A 25,241-nucleotide genomic window follows, 5' to 3' on the forward strand; every position below is an offset into this window, starting at 1 on the left:
TGTGTGCATGTAACCTTAATAAAAAGCAGGCTGGGCATCCCAGTCCTGAGTTCTTGTTTGACCCTCAATCGCAGCGTTGACTCGTTTTTGTGGGCAGAAGGGTATCCTAGCGGTACTGCAGCTAAGGGAGATTATTCTATATTTGCGAGACTCATAGAATACTATGGAAAGCAGCTTCTCCCCTCTTTAGCAATAGGGATCCAGGCTACTAAGCGGTCCATCTCTCAGCGAGACTAAGGGTAACCGTAACATTTGGCGGCAGCAGCGGGATTTTCCTGGATTTCCTAGGAGAGGTACAGAACGGATGGAGAGCGCTTATGAAAAATTGAAGCGTACAACCCTAAAGGATTTACTTGAAAGCAGAGGGGGGTACGCCAGCAACCGGCCGAGGAGAGAGCTGATCGCAGAATTGACCGAACTGGATCAGAGCTTCACAATGGCGGAAACACCGACCACGATTAGTGACGAAAAAAACAGGATTGTTCGGGAAAGGCTCTCATTATACGGGCCGAACCCCTCCATGGAATTGGTACAGCAGTTGATGGCGGAGGTGGACGAGGATATACGAGAGACTCAAGCCCACGAACTCAACCTAGCGAATGCACACCGCAATGCTGAAGCCCCGCAGGTAATCATCCCTGTCGAAAATGCTGGGAGGCCCAAGATACCCTATGCGGCATTTCGACCCTTCCTAGAGAGCGAGACAGGGATTGATGAATATTTGGCGGACTTCGAAAGGCAATGTGCCCTGCACCAGATTCCCAACAGAGAGTGGCCCACGATATTGTCTGGGAAACTATCCGGGCGAGCCCTGGAAGCCTTTCGTACTCTGGGTGCTGAGGAAGTGACACAGTATGAGCTAGTTAAGGAGACACTGTTGCGACGGTACGCTGTAACTCCGGACACGTATCGCCGACACTTTCGGGGCACGGAAAAGAAGCCTAACGATACCCATATGGAATGGGCGCACCGAATGCGGAGAGCGGCAAATCACTGGCTGAGCGGAAGTAAAGCGGTGACTGGGGAGGAAATTTTACTATTGTTTCTCTTAGAACATTTTTATAATGGCATGGAACAGCAAGGGAAGGAATGGCTGCGAGACAGGCGGCCTTCTACCTTAGAAGAAGCAGCCAAATTGGCCGATGAACATTATGACTCCCGTCTTCACGAACCCATGAACTACCGAGCTCCAGCACGGGTCGAACCCAGAGAGGTTTACCGTGCACCCCCTCGTACTGAATTCCGAGCCCCGGTGCCCACAAGGCCCGTCCGACACTCAGGACCACCCAATAACAGCTCTGAGCGTCCCAGACCGACTTGCCACCGATGCAAGCAACCAGGGCATTTCATGGCTAGCTGCCCCCTTAATACGCACCAGACACCCAGGAATTACAATTACCCCTCTGGGTCCTATCGTCCGGCCCGGGCCCTCTGTGTTAACCAAGAGGCCCCTATGGAGGGATATGTGGGGCCGCTTCACGAGGCAGACCCTGTATATGCTGCCTCAGATAACCGCCAGCACCATCGGCAGAGGGTATGGCTCGAGGGGCGATCTACCGAGGGATTGCGAGACACAGGGGCTACTATCACGCTGGTACAGAGTCATTTGGTGCCAGAGCACAAGCGATCCGGACAGACTGTGGCCGTTAGAGTGGCGGGGGGGGGATGTGTACAAAATTCCAACAGCTAAAGTGCATCTTGATTGGGGAGCGGGAAAGGGGGCTGTGAACGTGGGCCTAATGGATAATTTACCTGCCGAAGTACTACTGGGCAACGATTTGGGCCCCATGACTTCTGCCTATGCTCCAGTATGCAACAACGAGGCGGACCCAGTGACTACACGGGCCCAAGCCCGGACGGAGCGAGAGCTCTCACCAGTGCGGGAGACACAGGTAAGACCTACCCCGACCTTGCCTGACAGGTTAGGCCCCATACCCTGGGACACCCCAGATGCTTTCGAGGCAGAGTCTAAGACTGACCCGACCTTACAAAAGTACCGGGAACGAGCAGAGACCGGAGGGGGCGGGGCAGATAACGAAACATTCTTATGGGAAAAAGGGAAACTATACCGCTGGACAGAGAAAAGGGGACAGCGTAGGCGACAGCTGGTAGTGCCCCACAAAATACCGTCAAGAAATCCTCAAAATAGGCCACGACATCCCCTTAGCAGGCCACCTAGCCGTTACCCGTACCCTACACCGCATTACTCACACGTTCTTTTGGCCAGGGGTGCACGCTGACGTTAGAACTTACTGTAACACCTGCGATGTGTGTCAACGAGTAGGAAGGCGAGGCGATCACCCTAAAGCCCAGCTAGTAAATATGCCCATTGTAGAGGAACCCTTCAGCCGGGTTGCTATTGACCTAGTGGGACCACTGGCTACCCCTAGTCCCTCCGGTAAGCGATACATTCTTACCGTAGTGGACTACGCTACCAGGTACCCAGAGGCTGTCGCCCTATCCAACATACAAGCGGATACGGTAGCGAATGCACTAGTACAGGTGTTCTCCCGGGTAGGATTTCCAAAAGAAATCCTATCCGACCGAGGCACCCAATTTACGGCTGAATTGACCCAACAACTCTGGCAGGTTTGCAAAATTAAGTCCCTCCTGAGCTCCCCATACCACCCCCAGACGAACGGGCTGTGTGAGAGGTTCAATGGGACCCTCAAGCAAATGCTCAAGACGTTCACTCAGGAATACCGAGACTGGGAACGCTTCCTGCCGCACCTCCTATTTGCTTATCGGGAGGTGCCCCAGGAAACGACAGGGTTCTCTCCCTTCGAGTTGCTCTATGGAAGAAAGGTACGGGGACCCCTAAACCTGATCCGGGAGCACTGGGAGGGAGAGATGGAGGCTGACGGTGTCCCCATTGTGCCATACGTGCTGGAACTCAGGGACCGAATGGAGCAATTAGCCAAATCCGTGCGGGCTAATCTCCAGTTGGCCCAGAGAAGACAGAAAGTATGGTACAATCGGGGGGCCCGAAAGAGAATCTTCACCATAGGACAAAAGGTGTTAGTACTTAAGCCGGTGAAGACAGACAAATTGCAGGCGTCCTGGCAGGGTCCCTACCAGATCGTAGAGAAAAGGGGAGACACCACTTATGTGATAGCTAGCTGCCACGACAACAATCTTAGAAAGACATTCCATGTAAACATGCTCAAGGAATATTTTGAGCGACCAGAGAACGTGACGGCCGTATGTTGTTCCCCTCAGGAAGACCCCGACAGTTTACCCATTCCAGACCTATTAGAAAAGAGCCTCCCCACAGGTATAGTGGCGCAGGTTCAGATAGGGGGCCGACTTAGCCCCACTGAAAGGGAGCAGCTCAACCAACTCCTCCAGTCTAAACACCTCACCTTCTCCCCGAAGCCAGGGTACACTACTTTAACCACCCACCAGGTAGATACTCCGGGACAAGCTCCCTTGCGCCAGGCTCCGTACCGAATCCCCGAAGCAGTTAGGACAGGAATGAAGAAGGAGATCGATGAGATGCTCCAGCTCAGGGTAATTGAGCCCTCCGATAGTCCCTGGGCCTCCCCAGTTGTCTTGGTGCCCAAGAAAGATGGGACCACCCGGTTCTGCGTAGACTATCGGAGGCTCAATGAAAATACCGTGACGGACGCTTACCCTATGCCCAGGGTAGACGAGCTACTCGATCGTATAGCCAGGGGAAATTACCTGACCACTATTGACCTCTGCAAAGGTTACTGGCAGATTCCCCTGGCCCCGGAGGCTATCCCCAAGTCGGCATTCGTCACCCCATTCGGCTTATATCAGTTTAGGGTAATGCCGTTTGGGATGAAGAATGCCCCAGCTACATTCCAGCGCTTGGTGGATAGGCTCCTGGATGGCTTCCAGAGTTTTGCTTGCGCCTACCTGGACGACATAGCGATCCACAGTGAGTCCTGGGAGGACCACTTAGCTCATGTGGGAATGGTTCTGGATCAGATCCGGGCTGCTGGCCTGACTCTGAAGCCAGAAAAATGCCACTTTGGGATGGCCGAGGTACAGTACCTGGGTCACCGGGTGGGGTGTGGAAAGCAGCGACCAGAGCCGGCCAAAATAGAAGCTGTCGCCAATTGGCCCACCCCCATCACTAAGACTCAGGTCCTAGCCTTCCTGGGCACGGCAGGGTACTATAGACGGTTCGTACCAGACTACAGCACACTTGCCAAACCCCTGACTGACTTGACCAAGAAGAACTTACCTCGACAGGTCCTGTGGTCTCCCCACTGTGAAACGGCTTTCCAGGCTCTCAAAAATGCTCTAATTAACGCTCCTGTCTTGGCGGCCCCAGCCCTTAACAAACGTTTTATCGTCCATACAGATGCTTCCATGTTCGGGCTGGGAGCCGTCCTCAGCCAAGTAGGCGAAGATGGAGGGGAGCATCCAGTTGCCTACATCAGCCGGAAGCTCCTGCCCCGCGAAGTCAGCTATGCAGCGGTCGAAAAGGAGTGTTTGGCTTTGGTGTGGGCATTAAAGAAATTGACTCCCTATTTATATGGTCAGGAGTTCACTCTGGTCACCGACCATAACCCGTTGGTGTGGCTGAACCGGGTCTCTGGAGATAACGGCAGGCTATTACGTTGGAGCTTATCGTTGCAACCCTTCAATTTCACCATTACTTACAGACCTGGGAAACAGAATGGCAACGCCGACGGGTTGTCCAGACAAACCGACCTCAGCCCTGCATAACCAGCGGTCTGGACAGCCTTAGTCTGCCCCGAAAAGGGGTCAGACCGTGTCTGCCAGAGTGTTCCACAGAAAGGGAGCACTGTTACAGAAGCATTAGTTATTTTGTTGTGAAGAGCTTATTTCCCAGCAGCAATTCCTGAACCAGCAAGCCAGCGCCTAAGAAGGGCTCCAAGAAAACCGTAACAAGTATCATTTCATAAAGAGTTAACTCTTTTTTTTCAGCTTTTAGAAACTATTGTCTAATCACCTCTGGAGCCAGACTGCTAATTGATAAGATGAACTTGTAAACTTGTTATCTTAAGTACTGTAATCCTATTGTGGCCTGTCAAAGGACAGTGCTCTCTATCTAAATGTGTGATGGGGGATTTTGTGCTTCCCCCCCCTCTCCCCCTGGGAGTGCCCTGTGTGCATGTAACCTTAATAAAAAGCAGGCTGGGCATCCCAGTCCTGAGTTCTTGTTTGACCCTCAATCGCAGCGTTGACTCGTTTTTGTGGGCAGAAGGGTATCCTAGCGGTACTGCAGCTAAGGGAGATTATTCTATATTTGCGAGACTCATAGAATACTATGGAAAGCAGCTTCTCCCCTCTTTAGCAATAGGGATCCAGGCTACTAAGCGGTCCATCTCTCAGCGAGACTAAGGGTAACCGTAACATAAGCTCTTTGAGCAAGACATCTCATTACCACACTAGATTGTAAATACAGATCCTGCTCTAAGAGCAGTGAGGTCAGATCATTTCTCAAATTTCTGTTGCGCTATTTATTTACTTTCCCATTTCATAAAAATCTTAAGCTTTAATTTGGTCCTGTATGTTTAAAGCTTTCTGTACTTTTCAAGGCTTATTGATATAAGATATACAAATCATCTCTGTGACACTAGAACTTGAATCATAACACCAACAATAAAGCATAATTACACTTACACTACTATAACTTTAATAAACTGATATTAAATCAAATTGGATGGCTTAAATCCACTCTCACTGTACACATCTGTATAATGTAATAATGTTAAGGATCTTGGTGAAGAGAATACAATGATATGATTAATATGTTTGCACTTATATCCTCAATGCAATGCCTTGATGTAGAGACACCAATTAGGTTATAAGCACCTTGCAGCTGGTTTACAATTTTATGTGAGAACTGCAGCACCCTAGAACAAGGACTACCATGTCTTTGACACTAAACTTGATTGTCTACAGTCACCGTGGGACAAGTACTACTGTTGGATCTGTTAAGCAGTGAGTCCTAGTGAAGCAGGAGATTTGATACGTCATAGGATGGTCCTGTATTTTATACCTCAGATTAGAAACTGAAAAAAAAAAAATACTGCATTGTAAGGTACAGTGTGTCATGCACCTATGTTCTTGCATTGGATGAAAAATCCTTACAATATGTGCATAGACTGATTCATATCTGGCAAGCAGTATAATGAAGACTGGAATACTCTATGGCAGTGGCAGGAAGATTGAAGATTTTAGAGGGATTCGTGTTATGTCACATGCTGAGTGCAATCTTACATCAAGGATTTATTTTATTTCTCTACACTGTAAGTACCCAGAGGTAAGTTCTAGTTAAATACAAGATTGTAAGCTCTTTGAGCAAATAACTGAATCTCTAGATTGTAAGCTCATTGGAACAGGGTCTGCACTTACACCCATGGAAATCCTTTAGAGCAGGGACTCCCATTGTACCAATTTTTTTTTTATTGCTGTTAATAGAGTGAGATAAACCCTCCATTTAATTAGTTCAGCAAGGAATAAATATACAATGGATAGAATATACAAATTATCCCACAGAATGTATTACTAATTCAAAATGTATTTTTAATATGGCACCCCTTATGCTTCTGTCAGTTTAAACCAGTAGTGTAGCAAACTGTGAAATACATGAGGCTTAAATAACACAGCATCCACCATAGGCAGCCTGTTTCGCTACTTTGGGACTCTTTCTCACTCAAGCGATTATGGTTGATGCTGATGTCCTCAAGCATTTCACCCTTTGCTATAGGGCTGCCCATTATATTAAAATTGATTTTGAATTATGTGTTGCAATTTTGCACATATAAGTATATTTTTTCTTTGCTAAGATTAATACAATGGAGGGATGAGCCCCAAATGGGCCAAACAGGCTGTCTATGGTTGGTGCTGCTGTTCTGCTCAAGCATTCATTTCACACTTTGTAAGTGTGGTTCCGAAAATTTATGTAATCATCAGCAAAACTGGCATATAGCCGTAAACCTAAAATCAATGCTTGAGTCCAATAACATAGCACCTACATCATACTGAAGAGCTCCAACGAGGGCGAAACAACCTGCCTAAAGTGAAAAAAACTTTACATTTGTAGCATTAAAATATATTATTCCTCTGCAAGATACTTCTATTTTTGTACTGGGTTTGTATGTAAGCAGAACTACTATAGAATAATAAGGCTTCCATATATCATGAGTCAAGATTTTGCCTTATTTCTAAGTGCCCTTGACATATTAAAAGGGTTCCTACTAAAACTATTAAATTGTCAGATGTTCTGCACATATCTGCAATAAATATTAACCACAAATACAGTGGCACCACAGCAGCAAGCTTTTCTATATTTACATTAGCTGACACGATAAATATTCATGTCTTAGTAATTATTTAGCAGAAAAGTGGCGCTCTGCAGTGTGAAATATAGTTTACAAAGAGAGGAGAGAACCCCACTGAAGTTACAGTTGTGTATCGTACCGATACAGAGATTGTAACATGGTTGAATGATTTATTTATTTATTAAGTGTAACCTAAAGCTGTTTCTGGGATAACACTACCATACATATATCAAAAATGTGCAAGCAGTAACAATTATAAGTAGCCGGCTACTTAAATATACAGTATGGATGTGGACCGCACTAAGTGGCAACACTAGTGTAGCTCACAAACCACTAGAAAAATATTGATAGTAACTATCACTGTGCAAGCAGTAATAATTATATGCAGTCTTGCCACTCAAACATATAGTGTGAATGCGGACCGCACTAAGCAGCAACAATAGTGTCAATATCAGCATATAAATATAAACAGCAGATCTAGCTATTTAACGGGCGCACGAGATATATTAAGTAAACCTATAGAAACTTTACTATTGCTATCACAGTTGTGTATCGTTCCAATACAGATATTGTAGTATGGTTGAATGATCTATTTATCCATTAAGTGTAACCTAAAGCTGTTTCTGGGATAACACTACCACGCATATGTCTAAATTTTTACAGCTGTCTCGATTGAGCCGTTTATTCCACCACAAAGCATGGCATACTAAGCAAATAAACAGCAACTTTATTACTAAGCAAAAAATAGCAACAGTGAATCGGAAACACACCGTTAATGTAATATGGTCTAATTATAGCTGGCCATACAAACACAAATCCTCGTCTACACTCTGTAGGTTTACTTATATGCTTAGTCTTTGAGAGCGTTTGTGCTAATACCTATCCAGCTAACTAATTGCAGAGCATAATATTAAACCTAGCTGTAATAATATTTTTGATAAATATCAGACGCTTCACGGCCACACAAGTGAACCTCACAAATGCCATTACATGGGGACATAAGTATGGTTGGATTGCAAACATATTAATATACAATGTGAATATCATCCAAGTATAAACAATAATATAGCAATCCTGCTGTAATATTCACATCAAGCAATTCACAAGATAGTGTGTAGCAGACTACTACTGAGACCTGTCATATATTATTCAATCATAATAATGTATGTATGCTGCCAACAATGGCTATAAATAAGGTAACACTACATATGATCACTGAGCAAGTCAATGTTACACTAGATAGATACCAACAGTAGATAACCGGCTATTCACAGATGATGATAGCTATGTGAACATGTCACATGACTCTTTTCACTCTAGTGCAGAGAACTTATATATTTCATATTTGAGTGAAGGACTTTTGATCCATATTCATTACTCATTTAAAATATGATCTGCACCAGGTGATTTATGGTAAACTGATACCACTTGTGCACTATCCTGAAATTACCTTAAATATACCAAAGGATTACTCTATATTGAGGATGGGGCCTATAGTTCTTTAGATGTTTTTAACTTTGAGTCCTTTAATTTTTAGCAATTTTCAAATAAAAGTTATTTTTTAATTTTCCAATTTCTCATATCTTAGTCCAGGCATAGAGTGCTGGAGGTGCAGTCTTCAGTGGGGTTCTCTCCTCTCTTTGTAAACTATCTGCAATAAATATGTTTGTATATTTATATATGATGACACAAAAAATATCTGTTAATGAAAGCAGCCACTAGATCACCCGAAACCTCTAGCAGTTATGTCCATGCTTCTATCAGTGCAGGCCTCCATTTCCCAAGTTGCCTACTTGCCTCATTTGTCAGTGACATAATGGTTTAGCTATCTATAATAGGACCGCTACTCAGATAAAGAGACAAGCCTCCCTTAGAAAATGTAACCCACACTACATAAATGTAAACGTCAAAATCCTCACATTTTCATATATGATGTAAAAAAACAAGCTCATGATACTGTAACACACCTAGTAAAAAGGCTTAATTACAGTACTATCTGGTAAGCCTGCCCAGAGGGCAGTCTATGTGTTGTTACTAAAAATAAAAAATAAATTAACTAGAGAAAAAAATAAACAAATTATCAAAAATTAAAAAATTAAACCTAATCCCTATGAAAATTAAAAATCTCCCCCCAAAATAAAAACACACCCTAATCTAATGCTGAACTACTAATAGCCCTTAAAAGGGCTTTTTTAGGGCATTGCCCTAAGTTAAACAGCTCTTTTGCAGTTACAAAAAATTCTAAGTCCCCCTTAAATAGTAAAACCCACAAACCCACCAAATACCCCAAAACAAATAAACCTAACACTAAAAAAACTAAACTATCCATTGCCCTGAAAAGGGCATTTGTATGGACATTGCCCTTAAAAGGGCATTCAGCTCTTTTGCTACCCATCCCTAATCTAAAAAAAAAAAACTTAAAAAAAACCTGTCTAAAACCCCCCAAAAATAAGAATAATACCTAATCCCTATGAAAATAAAAAAATCCCCCCAAAATAAAAACACCCCTAATCTAATATTAAACTACCAATAGCCCTTAAAAGGGCTTTTTGTAGGGCATTGCCCTAAGTTAAACAGCTCTTTTGCAGTTACCAAAAATTCCCCCCTAACAGTAAAACTCACCACCCACCAAACCCCCCAAAATAAATAAACCTAACACTAAAAAACCTAAAGTATCCATTTTCCTGAAAAGAGCATTTGTATGGGCATTGCTCTTTAAAGGGCATTCAGCTCTTTTGCTGCCCATACCTAATCTAAAAAAAAAAAGTCTAAAAAAGTCTAAACCTTAAAAATTAAAAAATTAAACCTAAATCTAAATTAAGCTAAAATTACAGAAAATACAAAATCTAATATTACAGAAAATAAAAAATAAAAATTATCAAATTTTAAAAAAGTATACCTAATCCCTATGAAAATAAAAAGCTTCCCCCAAAATAAAAACACCCCCTACTCTAAGAATAAACTACCAGTAGCCCTTAAAATGACTTTTTGCAGGGCATTTCCCCAAGATAAACAGCTCTTTTACATTAAAAATACACAAAGTCCCCCCTAACAGTAATCCCCCCCATCAAACCCCCCAAAATAAAAAACCTAACACTAAAAAAACTAAACTATCCATTGGCCTGAAAAGGGCATTTGTTGGGCATTGCCCTTAAAAGGGAAGTTAGCTCTTTTACAAAATGCCCACCCTAATCTAAATAAAAAAAATAAAAAAAAATAAAAAATAACCTAAGTCTAACCCCCAGGTTGGTACTCACCGTTCCTGAAGTCTGGCGGAGAAGGTCCTGTTTCATGCGGTGAAGTCTTCTTCCAAGCGGCAACCTCTTCCTTTTGTTCTTCCAGGAACATCCGTCGCGGAGCAGAGGGCAGAGCTGAGGACCGATGACCGCAGAGCTGAAGACCGGCGACCGTGGAGCCATGGACCGTGGAGGATCCTCTTTGTACGATCTCCGCCATACACTGGATAGTGAATTCAAGGCACGCAATTAAAAATTCCTATTGGCTGATTTGATTCTTCAAATTCAAATCAGCCAATAGGATGAGAGCTACTCAAATCCTATTGGCTGTTCAAATCAGCCAATAGGATGAGAGCTACTCAAATTCTATTGGCTGATTTGAATAGCCAATAGAATTTTAGTAGCTCTCATCCTATTGGCTGATTTGAACAGTCAATAGGATTTGAGTCAATAGGATTTGAGTCAATAGGATTTGAGTAGCCCTGAAGAATCAAATCAGCAAATAGGAATTCAAGGGATGTCATCTTTAATCGCGTACCTTGAATTCACTATTTTACAGCGGCGATCGAAAGAAGATTATCCTCCATGCTCCATGTCTCCGCGGTCGCCGGTCTTCAGTTCCAGGATCGCCGGTCTTCAGTTCCAGGGTTGCCGGTCTTCAGCTCCGCCCTCCGCTCCGTGCCGGATGTTCCTGGAAGAAGAAAGAAGAGGTCGCCGCTTGGAAGAAGACTTCACCTCATGGGACAGGACCTTCTCTGCCGGACTTCAGGAACGGTGAGTACCATCCTGGTGGTTAGACTTTTTTTTATTTTTTTATTTTTTTTAATTTAGATTATGGTGGGCATTTTGCAAAATAGCTAAATGCCCTTTTAAGGGCAATGCCCAACAAATACCCTTTTCAGGGCAATTGGTAGTTTAGGTTTTTTAGTGTAGGTTCTTTTATTTTGGGGAGATTGGTAGGTGGGGGGGTTTACTGTTAGGGGGGACTTAGACTTTTTTCTTCTGCAAAAGAGCTGTTTATCTTGGGGCAATGCCCTGCAAAAAGTACTTTTAAGGGCTACTGGCAGTTTATTCTTAGATTAGGGGGTGTTTTTATTTTGGAGGGGCTTTTTTATTTTCATAGGGATTAGGTTTAATTTTGTAAACTTTGGTAATTTGTTTTTTTATGTTCTATTATGTTAGCCTTTTTTATTTATTTTATTATTGAGGATGCGTGCGCAACTGCCGACGGCGACGGACATTACAAACGCAATTATAGTATAGGTACTGAGAACTTGAAAAACAGCCCTATTACTACTTAGAAATCAGCTATTTAGATTTAAATTGCACTTTTAATATCACATATCTGGTGTCAGATCAAAGTAATTGCCAAAGAAAGAGGATTACTGCATTATTTGTATACAAACTGAAAAAATGTTCTTATTCTTGAGAGCATTTATTGTTAAAGGGACATAATACTTATATGCTAAATCACTTGAAACTGATGCAGTATAACTGTAAAAGCTGACAGGAAAATATCACCCGAGAATCTCTATGTAAAAAAGGAAGATATTTTACCTCACAATTTCCTCAGCTCAGCAGAGTAAGTTCTGTGTAAAAAGTTATTCTTCAGCTGCTCCCAACTGCAGGTAAAAATAAAATAAAAAATGAAGAAATGAACAGCAGTCAATCAGCATCAACAGTGCTGAGGTCATGGAACTCTTTTACTGTGATCTCATGAGATTTCATAGTAAACTTCCTTAAACTGAATAGGGAAATAATATGAGTGTGCATGAATGCTCCCACCTTTCACAGTCCCGGGACAGACATACTGATTTGCTGCTTAGAAGTACTATACAATGGGATGTGGCTACTGAGGAACTTTTGAGGTAAAATATCTTTCTTTTTTACATAGAGATGTTCAGGTGATATTTTCTAGTCAGCTTTTTACAGCTATGCTGCATCACTTTCAAGTGTTTCAACATTTGGGTATCATGACCCTTTAAATGTTTGCAGTACACTACGGGTTACATCCTATGGGACCTACTAAAGGGATATGAAACCCATTTTTGTTCTTTCAGGATTCAGATAGAACATTACAGGCAACTTTAAAAGATTTTCGAATTTACTCCTATTATCAAATGTGCTTAATATACTTTGCTGAAGTCACAAAACACATCAACATTTAAAATTACAGTTACACTCATAATAACACTATCTGATAAAAAAATATGAAATAAAAATATTGCATTAAAAAGTTACAAGAACTCAAAGATATGAGGACTCAGGCGATATAAAAAAAGACTGCCAAGGGCTTTAACATAGAGATACATACATACACATGTCTAAATATATATATGTATGTACTGTATATATATATATATATATATATATATATATATATATATTTATATATATATTTCTGAACATATGTATTTATATGTGCATATACAGATTTACAGACATATAAACACTTAAATACATATGCATACATATTGAGTGGCCGAATGATCAAGTTTTGAATGAAGCTGGATGCCCCTGTTTCCGCACAAGCTTTCAGGCTCGCCGGAAACAGCAGTTATGAAGCAGCGGTGAACAGTTTATTGCTTACTTAAACCAGAACAGGGTGGGACTACAATTTACATCAGTCAATGACAAATTGAAGGTAGCTCACCTGGATGTCACATTGGAGGTCAATCCTACAACCAGACAGATTACCACATCTTTCTATACCAAGCCAATTTCTGCAAATGCTTTGCTCCATGCGAGAAGTTGTCGCCCATGACACATGCATTACAGAGTGGCCAAGGGCCAAATTATCAGACTTAAACGCAATTGCTCAGAAGAGGGTACATTTCAGGCAGAGAGCAAAGTATTACTAAATAAATTGAGAGCACAAGGCTATCCCGAATGTCCAATCATGAGAGCTTACAAAGAGGTAATTGAAATACCCAAGGAAGACTTACTTAAACCTAAAGAATCAGTAAAAAGGAGGAAATAGCACAAGAAAGAGAGTGAGATCACTTTTGTGACCACTTACACCAACCAATATAAAAATATCTGTGACATAATTAAGAAGAATCTCCCGATCCTGAGAGCAGACGATCACCTTAAAGGTGTGATTGAGAAAGGGTGTCGTTTTGTCTATAGGAGGAATATGGCAATATAATATCACCAAGTGCATTGAAAAAAACCTAGGAAAGAGAATAGCTGGTTAACATGCAAGGGACACTATAGGTATGGTACCCGTAGTTGCACAGCATGCGACTATACCCAGATCAGTAAGGTTTTTCAGTCATTTAATACACAGATGGTCTATAACTGTGGGTTCTGTACAAATTGCAGATCGGATCATGCTGTATATATGATAGCATGTACGACATGTCAGAGACAGTATGTGGGCTGCACCTCCCGTGAGACCAGGGTCAGGATAAGGGAACACCTTAATGACAGGGAAGAACTACTACTGGAGCCGCCAAACACTTCATATACGAACACCAGGGGGATACAAGTACATTTACTTGGATGATAAAAGATCTAGTGAGAATAAAGCCCAGAGGAGGCGATAGAATAAAAGATCTGTTTCAAAAGGAAGCTTACTGGATCTTCACATTAAAAACACACAGACCACTTGGTATGAATATAGAGGGAGATATTATAAACTTCTGGCAAAAGTACTGTATCACAAAAGTTCTTCGGTCACAAAATTTGACAAGAGGTTAACAATATATTCCTTGTTCATGATCCTGAGTTTGATGACTGTTTTTGTCCATCATAGAAAATTACAATGTCATATGCTGGACACAGTAGTATATGATGTATAGGACAATAGGTCTGCTGATGTGTAGTATTATTATTGGGCTAGACTTTAGTTGGTGAGTGGTCTTTTTGACAGCAATTACATACTAGTAAGAGGCATAGTAACAATAAGGACCCGTAGTTAAGTGACAATAGGGTCCAAATGTATATAGTCTACATTTACGGAACTTGCCAAATCACTAGTATTGTTTTAGGACGTTGCTGAGCATTCAAATCTGTATTACCACTAAGTCTGGTTATTTTTTCAAAGGAAATAATGCAAAATGTATGGTAAACACAACATTAATGAAAGTATCTTTGATAGAGGTGTTCTGTCACTTTAAATCCAAGTAGTGTAATAGAAGCAAACATTATGGCATCCAATGAGATTGTGAAGGAGCGTATTTAAGCTCCACAGGTGTAAATAGGAAATTGAGTCTATGATTAAGGCTGTCAGCAGCCGAAACGCATCAGACTGGCCTGACATGTCTGCATATTATTTTATCTAACTTGTGAGCCATCTTTTAATGCAAGTAAAATAAAGATATTGGATTTTTTAGCAGTTTTTGTTTTTTGTTTGTTCACATTTAACAGCAATGGAGTATGCTGATTAAACTGCTAAGAGCGGACACGCTCACTAACCCGTAGAGGCTCCAGCTCAGGTTTCCACCAACAGCTGCTTGGACCAGTGATGCACACAGAAGATTGCCAGGGATACCTCACACAGCTCCATTCAGAGAGAAAGCAAGCGGAAGTACTATTGGCTGAGGAGCAGTCACGTGACACAGAGGTCACGTGAGACACCGATGGTGGATCGTAGCTCCGTGCTGGAGCTATGTGAATGGGATCGCCACTTGTCGCAACCAAGTCAGATTAACCACGTACTATTAGACTGGTATAGGAAACCGCATAAGAAGTGTAAAGGTGAGAAAGACCAGTATATTTATATCATATGTTTGAATTTGCATGGACACTGAGAGCAGCAGGGTAACTTGGAGCTGCAGCGTGAAATCCTTCTTGTCTGGGTTGCCAGCTGTGCTTCATAAAAATACTATTGATCCCACCACATATCATTTTCACAACTAAGCAGTCATTTTATCCCCATGGTTGCCAGTAACACTCGTACAGAGCAGTGATGTGACCTCCTTGGCTGCTAGAGGTACACACCCAGCAATGATTGAAACACCCCCATGGTTGCCTGTAACACATATAATAGAAAAGCTATATTTCTAATGCATAAAGGCCTAGAAGGCCCTTTACATTTAGTTGACAGAAGTCTTTAAAAATACTGGACATTTAAGTTTCCAATATTTTGTACAGATTTTACTGGACAACCGGCTAAAATACCGGATTGTCTACTTGAATACTGGACACCTGGCAACCCTAGCCAACCCAACACTTGGGCCCTGGTGCAACCACACCTGCCGCACCAATGCTTGTTCTGCCACTGCTTAATAATAACCAGCCTAGTAATTTGATGGCATCAGGTTAAGATAAACCTCCATGCAGAGGCCCCATCCACCTTGTAATGGTGTGACCAGAAAGCACAAATGAAAGGGGGAAAAAAATACTACTGGATAAAAGATAGGGAGCAACGAGTAGTAGTAAATGGATCATACTCAGATTGGACAAAGGTAATCAGTGGAGTACCCCAGGGATCAGTGCTGGGCCCTATTCTTTTTAATATTTTTATAAATGACTTGGAGCTAGGATTAAATAGCGACATCTCTATTTTTGCAGATGATACTAAGTTAAGTAAGGTCATTAGGTCAGCGCAGGATGAACTTTCGTTACAAAGGGACCTGCAAAAATTAGAAGTATGGGTAAATGGAAAATGAGATTTAATACGGGAAAATGCAAGGTTCTACATTTTGGAAGTAAAAATAAGCAGGCAACGTATTATTTAAATGGGACAAGATTTAGCCAAACACAGGAGGAAAGGGATCTGGGGGTAGTAATAGATAACAAGCTAAAGATGGGTGCACAATGCAGGGCAGCAGCTTCAAAGGCTAATAAGATACTAGCATGTATTAAAAGAGGCATTGACTCAAGGGAGGAAAGCATAATTCTGTCACTATATAAAGCCCTGGTAAGACCTCACCTTGAGTATGGAGTGCAGTTCTGGAGACCAATCGCAAAAAAAGATATTGCAGAACTAGAAAAAGTTCAGAGAAGGGCCACAAAGCTAATAAGGGGATTTGAGAATTTAACCTATGAGGAGAGGCTAGCCAAACTGGGTCTGTTTTCTTTAGAAAAAAGGCGCTTAAGAGGTGACATGATTACTTTATATAAATATATTCAAGGCCCATATACAGAGATGGCAGAAGCTCTGTTTATTCCAAGAAAATTGTTTGTGACCAGAGGTCACAATTTAAGGTTGGAGGAAAGGAGATTTAATCTCCTGCAACGGAAACGTTTTTTCACTGTAAGAGCAATAAAATTGTGGAACTCATTACCAAAGGAGGTAGTGAATTCCAATACCCTAGATACATTTAAAAATTATTTGGATACATTTCTGTCTATAAACAAAATTCATGGATATGATTGCTAGTATTAAATGGGTCACCTTTTAGTGGGATTATTTAAGTTTAACTGGAGCTTTTTGTATATATTTTAGATTTGTATAGGTTGAACTTGATGGACTTCGGTCTTTTTTCAACCTCATCTACTATGTTACTATGTTACTCTCTGATAGAGAAATATGGTAGAGACTGGTACCTGGGACAAATCGATCAAGGAATCAACTTATATAAAGCAGGTACAACAACGATTGCAATTTGGTATAATTTTCTAATTTATAAGTCAGGACAACATTTTTTAGAGTTTACAGTCAAAATGGCAAAAAGAGTTTAACTAGATCAGAGCTTAAAGTTAGTTTATTCCTGTACTAATCTACAATCTCTGAGAGAATCCCATACAAAAATAATCAACAAAGCATATTTGACACCAGGTATAATAGCCAAATGGTCCCCACGAGAGGATGCCTATTGCTCGAGATGTTCATTTCCTAGGGCAGATCTAATCCACTAATTCTGGTCATGTCGTAAGGTTAATAATTTTTGGCATAAGGTCAACTTTTGGCTAAATAAATTCCTACCTAAGAAATTCACATTGAATGTATCAAAGGTTTTATTTCTTCAGAATGAAAATGGCGAATGTCTTAACCATAAATGGTAAATAAAGCAATTTTGATAGGTAGGAACCTTATATTGAGTTCTTGGAAATCAAAGGAAAGAACGAGTTTGAAAGAATTCACAAAAAAATCCTGTATCAAATTAACGTGGAACAGTTAGATCCAAAATGCTAAATGCCGCTGCGCACCACACTTGTATTAGGCCCAGCAGTGAATGGATTAATTAGGTAGCTTGTAGGGTTAATTTTAGCTTTAGTGTAGTAGACAACCCAAAGTATTGATCTAGGCCCATTTTGGTATATTTCTTGCCACCATTTCACTGCCAAATAAAAAAAATCGTTAACTTTTTCACTAACTTTAGGTGTCTCACTGAAATTATTTACAAACAGCTTGTGCAATTATGGCAAAAATGGTTGTAAATGCTTCTCTGGGATCCCCTTTGTTCAGAAATAGCAGACATATATGGCTTTGGCATTGCTTTTTGATAATTAGAAGGCCGCTAATTGCAGCTGGGCACTACACTTTTATTATTCCCAGCAGTGAAGGGGTTAATTAGGTATTTTGTAAGGTTAATTTTAGCTTTAGTGTATAGATTACCCTCCCACCTGAAACATCCCACCTCCTGGTCCCTTCCTGATCCCTTTCAAACAGCTCTCTTCCCTCCCCCACCCCCCCAATGGCCACCCCCATCTTAAAGGGATATTCCAGCCAAAATTGGAATCCACATAGATACATTTAAGTTTTAAATTGAAGCAGTTTTGTAATATACATGTAGTAGCAAAAATGCTTCTATTAAAAACTATAGCTGTTTCAAAAGTGTATTTAAGTATGCACTGTGCACCAGCATTTTCAACACAGCACTTGTCAGGGAGCCTAAGGTGCTTGTACCATCTGGTAATGACTCAATGTGTTAATTGCTGACATGATACAAGCCCCTCTGGTGCTCTGAGCAGCTGCAGTATTTAAAATGCTGATGCACTGAGAATATCTAGCTATGCACATGCACATGCAAAGAGAAATGTTTACACTAAAATAGTGATAACTTTTACTAGAAGCATTTTACATGTATATTGCAAATATGTTTCTATTCAAGGATTTAATTCATCTATGTGCATTTAAAGGGACACTAAACCATGAAAAAAAGTAATCTTCAATTGCAAGTTTATTATAGTTTACATATATTTGTAATAGGCTTTGTGTTTCCAATTAATACCATTTCTTATAAAATCAAGATTGAAAATTTAACAAATTCCAAACCCACCGCCGACTGGTATTTTTCATTCTTCAAATCCGGACCGATAACCCAGGTTATCAAAATGGATGACAAATGCCGCTATGCGCATGCGCGATATTCAGTCCATAGTATACGTCACCAGCAGACCCTCTGTGTCGGGTAAGAACTGAGCGCTGCGCTGAGAGAATCTCCCTAACAATAACGAGCATTAGGGTTAGAAATAAGCGCATGCGTCTGGTGACGAGATAGGATATGCGAGTCAAGGAACACAAAGCGCATGCGTCTGGTGACGACATAGTCACTTAATGATATGCATAAAATGGGAATCGGATTGGCGATTGTGTTTGGTAGTGAATGGCCCATATTAGAGGGTTGACTGTACTGACGTCATGCTCTAAATATAAATTATAATTTTAAAGACTTCAGAAAAATCGTTTTACTGAAAAAATAGGTAAGATATGTTATATAAACATTTGTTGTTTGAAAACGATAGTCAGGTTGGGCTGAAAATAATAAAGTTTTGGAATCCTTTAAATTTTGACCGGAATGTACCTTTATGTACTGGCAGAAAGTCTGCCAGTATGAAAATATAAGGCTTTTTAAAAAAAATATTTTCTGCAGAGTAGGATCCCCCCTTACCCCCAACCTCCCTGATCTCCCCAAAACAGCTCTCTAAACCTCTACCCTCTACCTATTAGCCGCCATCTTAGGTACTGGCAGCTGTCTGCCAGTACCCAGTTTGCAGTATTTTTTAAATTTTTATTTAAAAAAACAAAAAAACATTTTTTCTGTAGTGTAGCTGCCCATTACCTCCCCCCTCTCTCATTTCCCCCCTCCCCTTCTGAGATAATCTCCCTCCCTACCCTCTAATCCCCCCTCCACGTTTAGGATCACCCTCGCCCTCCTCCCCCTCTCCCTCCTTCCCCCTCCCTGCCGCTGTTAGTTGTTTTTTTTGTAATGTAGCGGGCCCACCCGCCTCCCTCCTAACACTCCCGCACAACTAACAATCGGCACCATCGCTGCCGGATGCAGAGAGGGCCACAGAGGGGCCCTCTCTACATCAGTTAAAGTGACCATACATACTGGTTTTACCACTACAGTGGTCTGGTTAATCGTGAGATGTAACCAGTACAGTTTAGGACTACAAAATAAAAAAAATTAATTTATCAAAAGATTGAGTACATCAATACTTGATAAACCAGCCTTAAATCAATTTTATTAATTTATCCTAGTTTTATTTTTATTTTACACAACGGTTCTTGTCGTTGGATCTCAGCAATACTCAGCATTCAGCACATGCACTCTCACTATATTGTGGCGACTCTTCGATAATACTCCTGCGCATTACATACAGCCCGACCATGGGAACTCGATGATGACGTCATCACACAGAGCTCGTCCAAAATCAACCAATTCGGTGTTAGCTTCAGACTATAAAAGGCCCTCGGCAACACAGGCCAGGTACCAGTGATTTGGCATCTTCGGACCGTTACACTGGCCCTCAGAGCTCCACGCTCTCTCTGTTACTTGAGCTATTTCACGGCGCACCTCGCTGCTTTGACAGGACCCCATGACTTTGCCCCCTTGGACCAGGATCAACGTCTTTGCCCCCCTTGATCCTTGACTGGTGACTTCACCCCATCGGCCCAAAACCGACATCCGACAAAGTTTGTAATAATTGTATTTTTTGGACACCCATGTCGCCAAAACGAGGAAAGTGTGTCTTCAATGACGAGTTAAAATCGAAACATACAATCATCAAAGCAAGTACTAATAATGACAATAGTGAGGTGTAATGTGTAAAATGCAGTTTATTTTCTATTGCAAACAGTGGTAAAACAGACATTGAAAACCACATACAAACAGTCAAACATAAACGGCCGTGTCTGCAGCAATTGCAAGTACGAGTGTGACATCATATTTTAAGAAAAAACTATTTGAAGATGCTGAAAGAAAACTAGCTGATGGTTTATGGGCGTACCACACAGTAATGCATAATCACTCATTCCAATTAATGGATTGAACCTGCAAACTGATTAAAACATGTTTTGATGCCAGGTTTACATGTTCTAGAACAAAATGCGAGACAATAGTTACCGATGGGCTGGTGCCTTAGGCGAAACAATTATTGGAAGAGGATTTAGATGCTGCAAATTTTATTTCTATTTATTCAGGTGCATCAAACCACAAGGCAGTAAAGTTGATTCCCATAATAATAAGATATTTTTCATACCAGTCTGGAATACACGTCAACATTTTGGCAGTAAGAGATTTACAGGCGACATAGTTACTGATTATATTTTGGAAGTGTTAAAAAAGTATTGTTTAGATACCAAGGTACTTGGATTTTGTGCTGACAACACCAATACAAACTTTGAAAGAATTCGAAGAAGTGGGAGAAATAACATTTTTGCCAAGCTGAAATCAAATTTGGTTGGAAGAGAGCTTGTGGGAATTGGTTGTGCTGCTCATATTTTGAACAATGCTATACAAACTGCAGCCAACTGTGTACCAATTGATGTGCAAACTTTCATCACCAAGAATTATTCATACTTTTATATATATATACAGTGCGCGTTAATGAATTGAAAGAATTTTGTGAATTCTTGGACATCCAATATAAGAAAGTTTTGGGATACAGTGCCACACGATGGTTGGTGTTACTACCCGCAATTGAGCGTGTCCTACAAATATATCCTGCCTTAACATTATATTTTGTCTCAAATGAGAAGTGCCCGACAGTTATCACAGGACCTATTAAGCATACCGAAAAAATAAATTGGGTTTTGTTCAACACTAAACTCACCCATGACAACATTCAAGTTTGCAGTGATTACATTCTTCAGCATTTTTCGGAAATCAATTTAGTAGAAGATGAACTGTTTGCTGAAACCTGCCTTGTCCTGCGCTACACTACAGATGAAAAACGTACTCACTGAAGACAAAATTCTGTACCAGTATCGCACAGATGGATTAAAATATTCAAAGCATTCAGTGAAAATGATGTTTCCTACAAAAATATTAGCAAATTGGTAGAATATTGTCTCTGTTTACCAGGAACCAATGCAACTGCCGAACGTCTTTTTTCTTTGATGAACAATATGTGGTCCAGTGATAAAACTCAATTACATGTTAAAACTTTGAAATGTTTTATAATTACTAAATATAATTTTAACTAAACTTGCATGGAATTTTATAAAAACATCCAGGAAAACAAATTATTATTAAAATCAATCCACTCTTCACGAAAATATAGGAAGCAAAATAGGAATGTAGAGTAAGTACTTTTGTACCATTTTTTTTATTAAAACCATTTTGTTTTACTACTACACTTGTTTCTTTATTACTTGGATCCCAAAATCCTAAGGGGCCGATGTATCAAAGTGCGAACGGACATGATCCACTGTAGCAAATCATGTCGGCCGCACATCAATAAATGCCGAAAGTGTACGCTGTCAGCATTTAACAGTGCACAAGCATTTCACTATAAATGCTTGTGCAATGCTGCCCCCTGCACATTCATGGCCGATTGGCTGTTAGCAGGGGGTGTCAATCAACCCGATCGTATGCGATCGGGCTGATTGCTGTCCGCCGCCTCAGAGGTGGCAGACGAGTTAAGGAGCAGCCGTCTTAAGACCGCTGCTTGTTAACTCTGGTTTACGGCGAGCCTGAAGGCTAGCGTGGAAACAGCTTCCTACAGCTCCATACGAAGCTTGATAAATCGTCCCCTATGTATACAATTATGTACTAATCTACCCATATCAAATATTTGTTTTTTTCTGCAAAATTAAATTCATAATATATAATATAAATAAAAGAAGTACATTTTATTATATTCTTTCACTTAAAGAAAAAAAAAGATAAGCATACTCCGCAATATTTTTTCAATTTATATTCTATGACAGCGACTATTACTCATGCTGACTGAGCTATTTTAAATGTCCTGGTTTTAAATTTGAAAAAAAAAAAGGTCACCTTAGCATCAGTTACCCTCTGGCAGGTATTGCACAAATTCCAATGCCTCAATATCGAGGCATTGTGGCTATACAATAAGAGCGGCTGAAGTGATTACTGATCGCTTCCAGCACTCATTTTACCGGATAACGTGCCAGGTACGTCCATGGTCACTAACTTACAGTTTTTGCAGGGTGCACCTGGCTTGTCATTGGTTATTAAGGGGTTAAAATTGCATGTTCTATCTGAATCATAAAAGAAAAAAAATGGGTTTAGTATCCCTTTAAATATAAGCAACTGTTTAGTGCTTTTTTATTACAACAATGAAACAGACTGCTTAACATCCCTTTAACCCCTTAAGGACCAAGGCCATTTTTCAATTTCTTTCCCTTAAGGACCAGGGCTATTTTTACATTTCTGCGTTGTTTGTGTTTAGCTGTAATTTTCCTCTTACTCATTTACTGTACCCACACATATTATATACCGTTTTTCTCGCCACTAAATGGACTTTCTAAAAATACCATTATTTTCATCATATCTTATAATTTACTATAAAAAAAATTATAAAATATGAGGAAAAAATGGAAAAAAACACACTTTTTCTAACTTTGGCCCCCAAAATCTGTTACACATCTACAACCACCAAAAAACACCTATGGTAAATAGTTTCTAAATTTTGTCCTGAGTTTAGAAATACCCAATGTTTACATAATCTTTGCTTTTTTTGCAAGTTATAGGGCAATAAGTACAAGTAGCACTTGGCTATTTCCAAACCACTTTTTTTCAAAATTAGCGCTAGTTATATTGGAACACTGATATCTTTCAGGAATTCTTGAATATCCCTTGACGTGTATATATATTTTTTTATAAGACATCCCAAAGTATTGATCTAGGCCCATTTTGGTATATTTCAAGCCACCATTTCACTGCCAAATGCGATCAAATAAAAAAAATTGTTCACTATTTCACAAATTTTTTCACAAACTTTAGGTTTGTCACTGAAATTATTTACAAACAACTTGTGCAATTATGGCATATATGGTTGTAAATGCTTCTCTGGGATCCCCTTTGTTCAGAAATAACAGACATATATGGCTTTGGCGTTGGTTTTTGGTAATTAGAAGGCAGCTAAATACCACTGCGCACCACACGTGTATTATGCCCAGCAGTGAAGGGGTTAATTAGGGAGCATGTAGGGAACTTCTAGGGTTAATTTTAGCTTTAGTGTAGTGTAGTAGACAACCTCAAGTATTGATCAAGGCCCAACTTGGTATATTTCATGCCACCATTTCACTGCCAAATGCCATCAAATTAAAAAAATCGTAAAATTTTTCACAATTTTAGGTTTCTCACTGAAATTATTTACTAACAGCTTGTGCAATTATGGCACACATGGTTGTAAATGCTTCTCTGGGAACCCCTTTGTTCAGAAATAGCAGACATATATGGCTTTGGAGTTTCTTTTTGGTAATTACAAGGCGGCAAAATGCCGCTGCGCATCACACGTGTATTTTGTCTAGCAGTGAAGGGGTTAATTAGGTAGCTTGTAGGGAGCTTGCAGGGTTAATTTTAGCTTTAGTGTAGAGATCAGCCTCCCACCTGACACATCCCACCCCCTGATCCCTCCCAAACAGTTCTCTTCCCTCCCTCACCCCAAAATTGTCCCCGCCATCTTAAGTACTGGCAGAAAGTCTGCCAGTACTAAAATAAAAGCTATTTTTTAATTTTTAAAAATTTTTCCCCAGCATATTTACATATGCTGCTGTGTAGGAGCCCCATAGCACCCAACCTCCCTGAGCCCCCCCCCCCCACACAGCTCTCTAATCTCCCCCCTCTCACTATTTGGTGCCATTTTGGGTACTGGCAGCTGTCTGCCAGTACCCACTTTTCAAACTTTAGTGTATTTTTTTTTAAATATTTTTTTTTTCTGTAGTGTAGCTGGCCCCCCCTCAATACCCCCCACCCCCCTCTCCCAGATCCTTTTTATAAATAAAAATTAAACCCCCATCACCCGCTCCCACCATGGATCGCCTCCCGCTCCCACCACAACCGGACCGTTTATATAATGCTAGATCGGGCGCGCGCGGGAGCGCGCACATGCGCGCGCACGCAGCCCCGCACCGTGCACGCGCCCGCACGCACCGGGACTGATTCCGGACCAAGATTCCCAGCGATGGGCCACCCACCCTCCTCCCTGTAACTGCTCCCACCCACCAACGATCGGCACCATCGCTGGCCGATGCAGAGAGGGCCACAGAGTGGCCCTCTCTGCATCGGTGTGCCAGAAAAGGTATTGCCATGATGCCTCAATATCGAGGCATCACGGCAATAGCTTGAAAGCGGCTGGAAGCGATCAGGATCGCTTCCAGCCGCTTTAAACACCTAGGTCGTACAGGGTACGTCGCTGGTCTTTAAAGACCAGGTTGTGTGCGACGTACCCTGTACGACTCGTGTCGTTAAGGGGTTAATACATCATGATCTCACTTTATTGGATCAAAGATATTCCTAAAAAAAAAAAAATAATAAAAAAAAATATATAAGTATATAGGCAATACAGTACTTAGCACTTAGATTTGGGTACACCTGATTAACCCTGTCAGGTAACAGGAAACCCCACAAGA

The sequence above is a fragment of the Bombina bombina genome, chromosome 4, assembly GCF_027579735.1.
Source record: "Bombina bombina isolate aBomBom1 chromosome 4, aBomBom1.pri, whole genome shotgun sequence".
Lineage (NCBI taxonomy): Eukaryota > Metazoa > Chordata > Amphibia > Anura > Bombinatoridae > Bombina > Bombina bombina.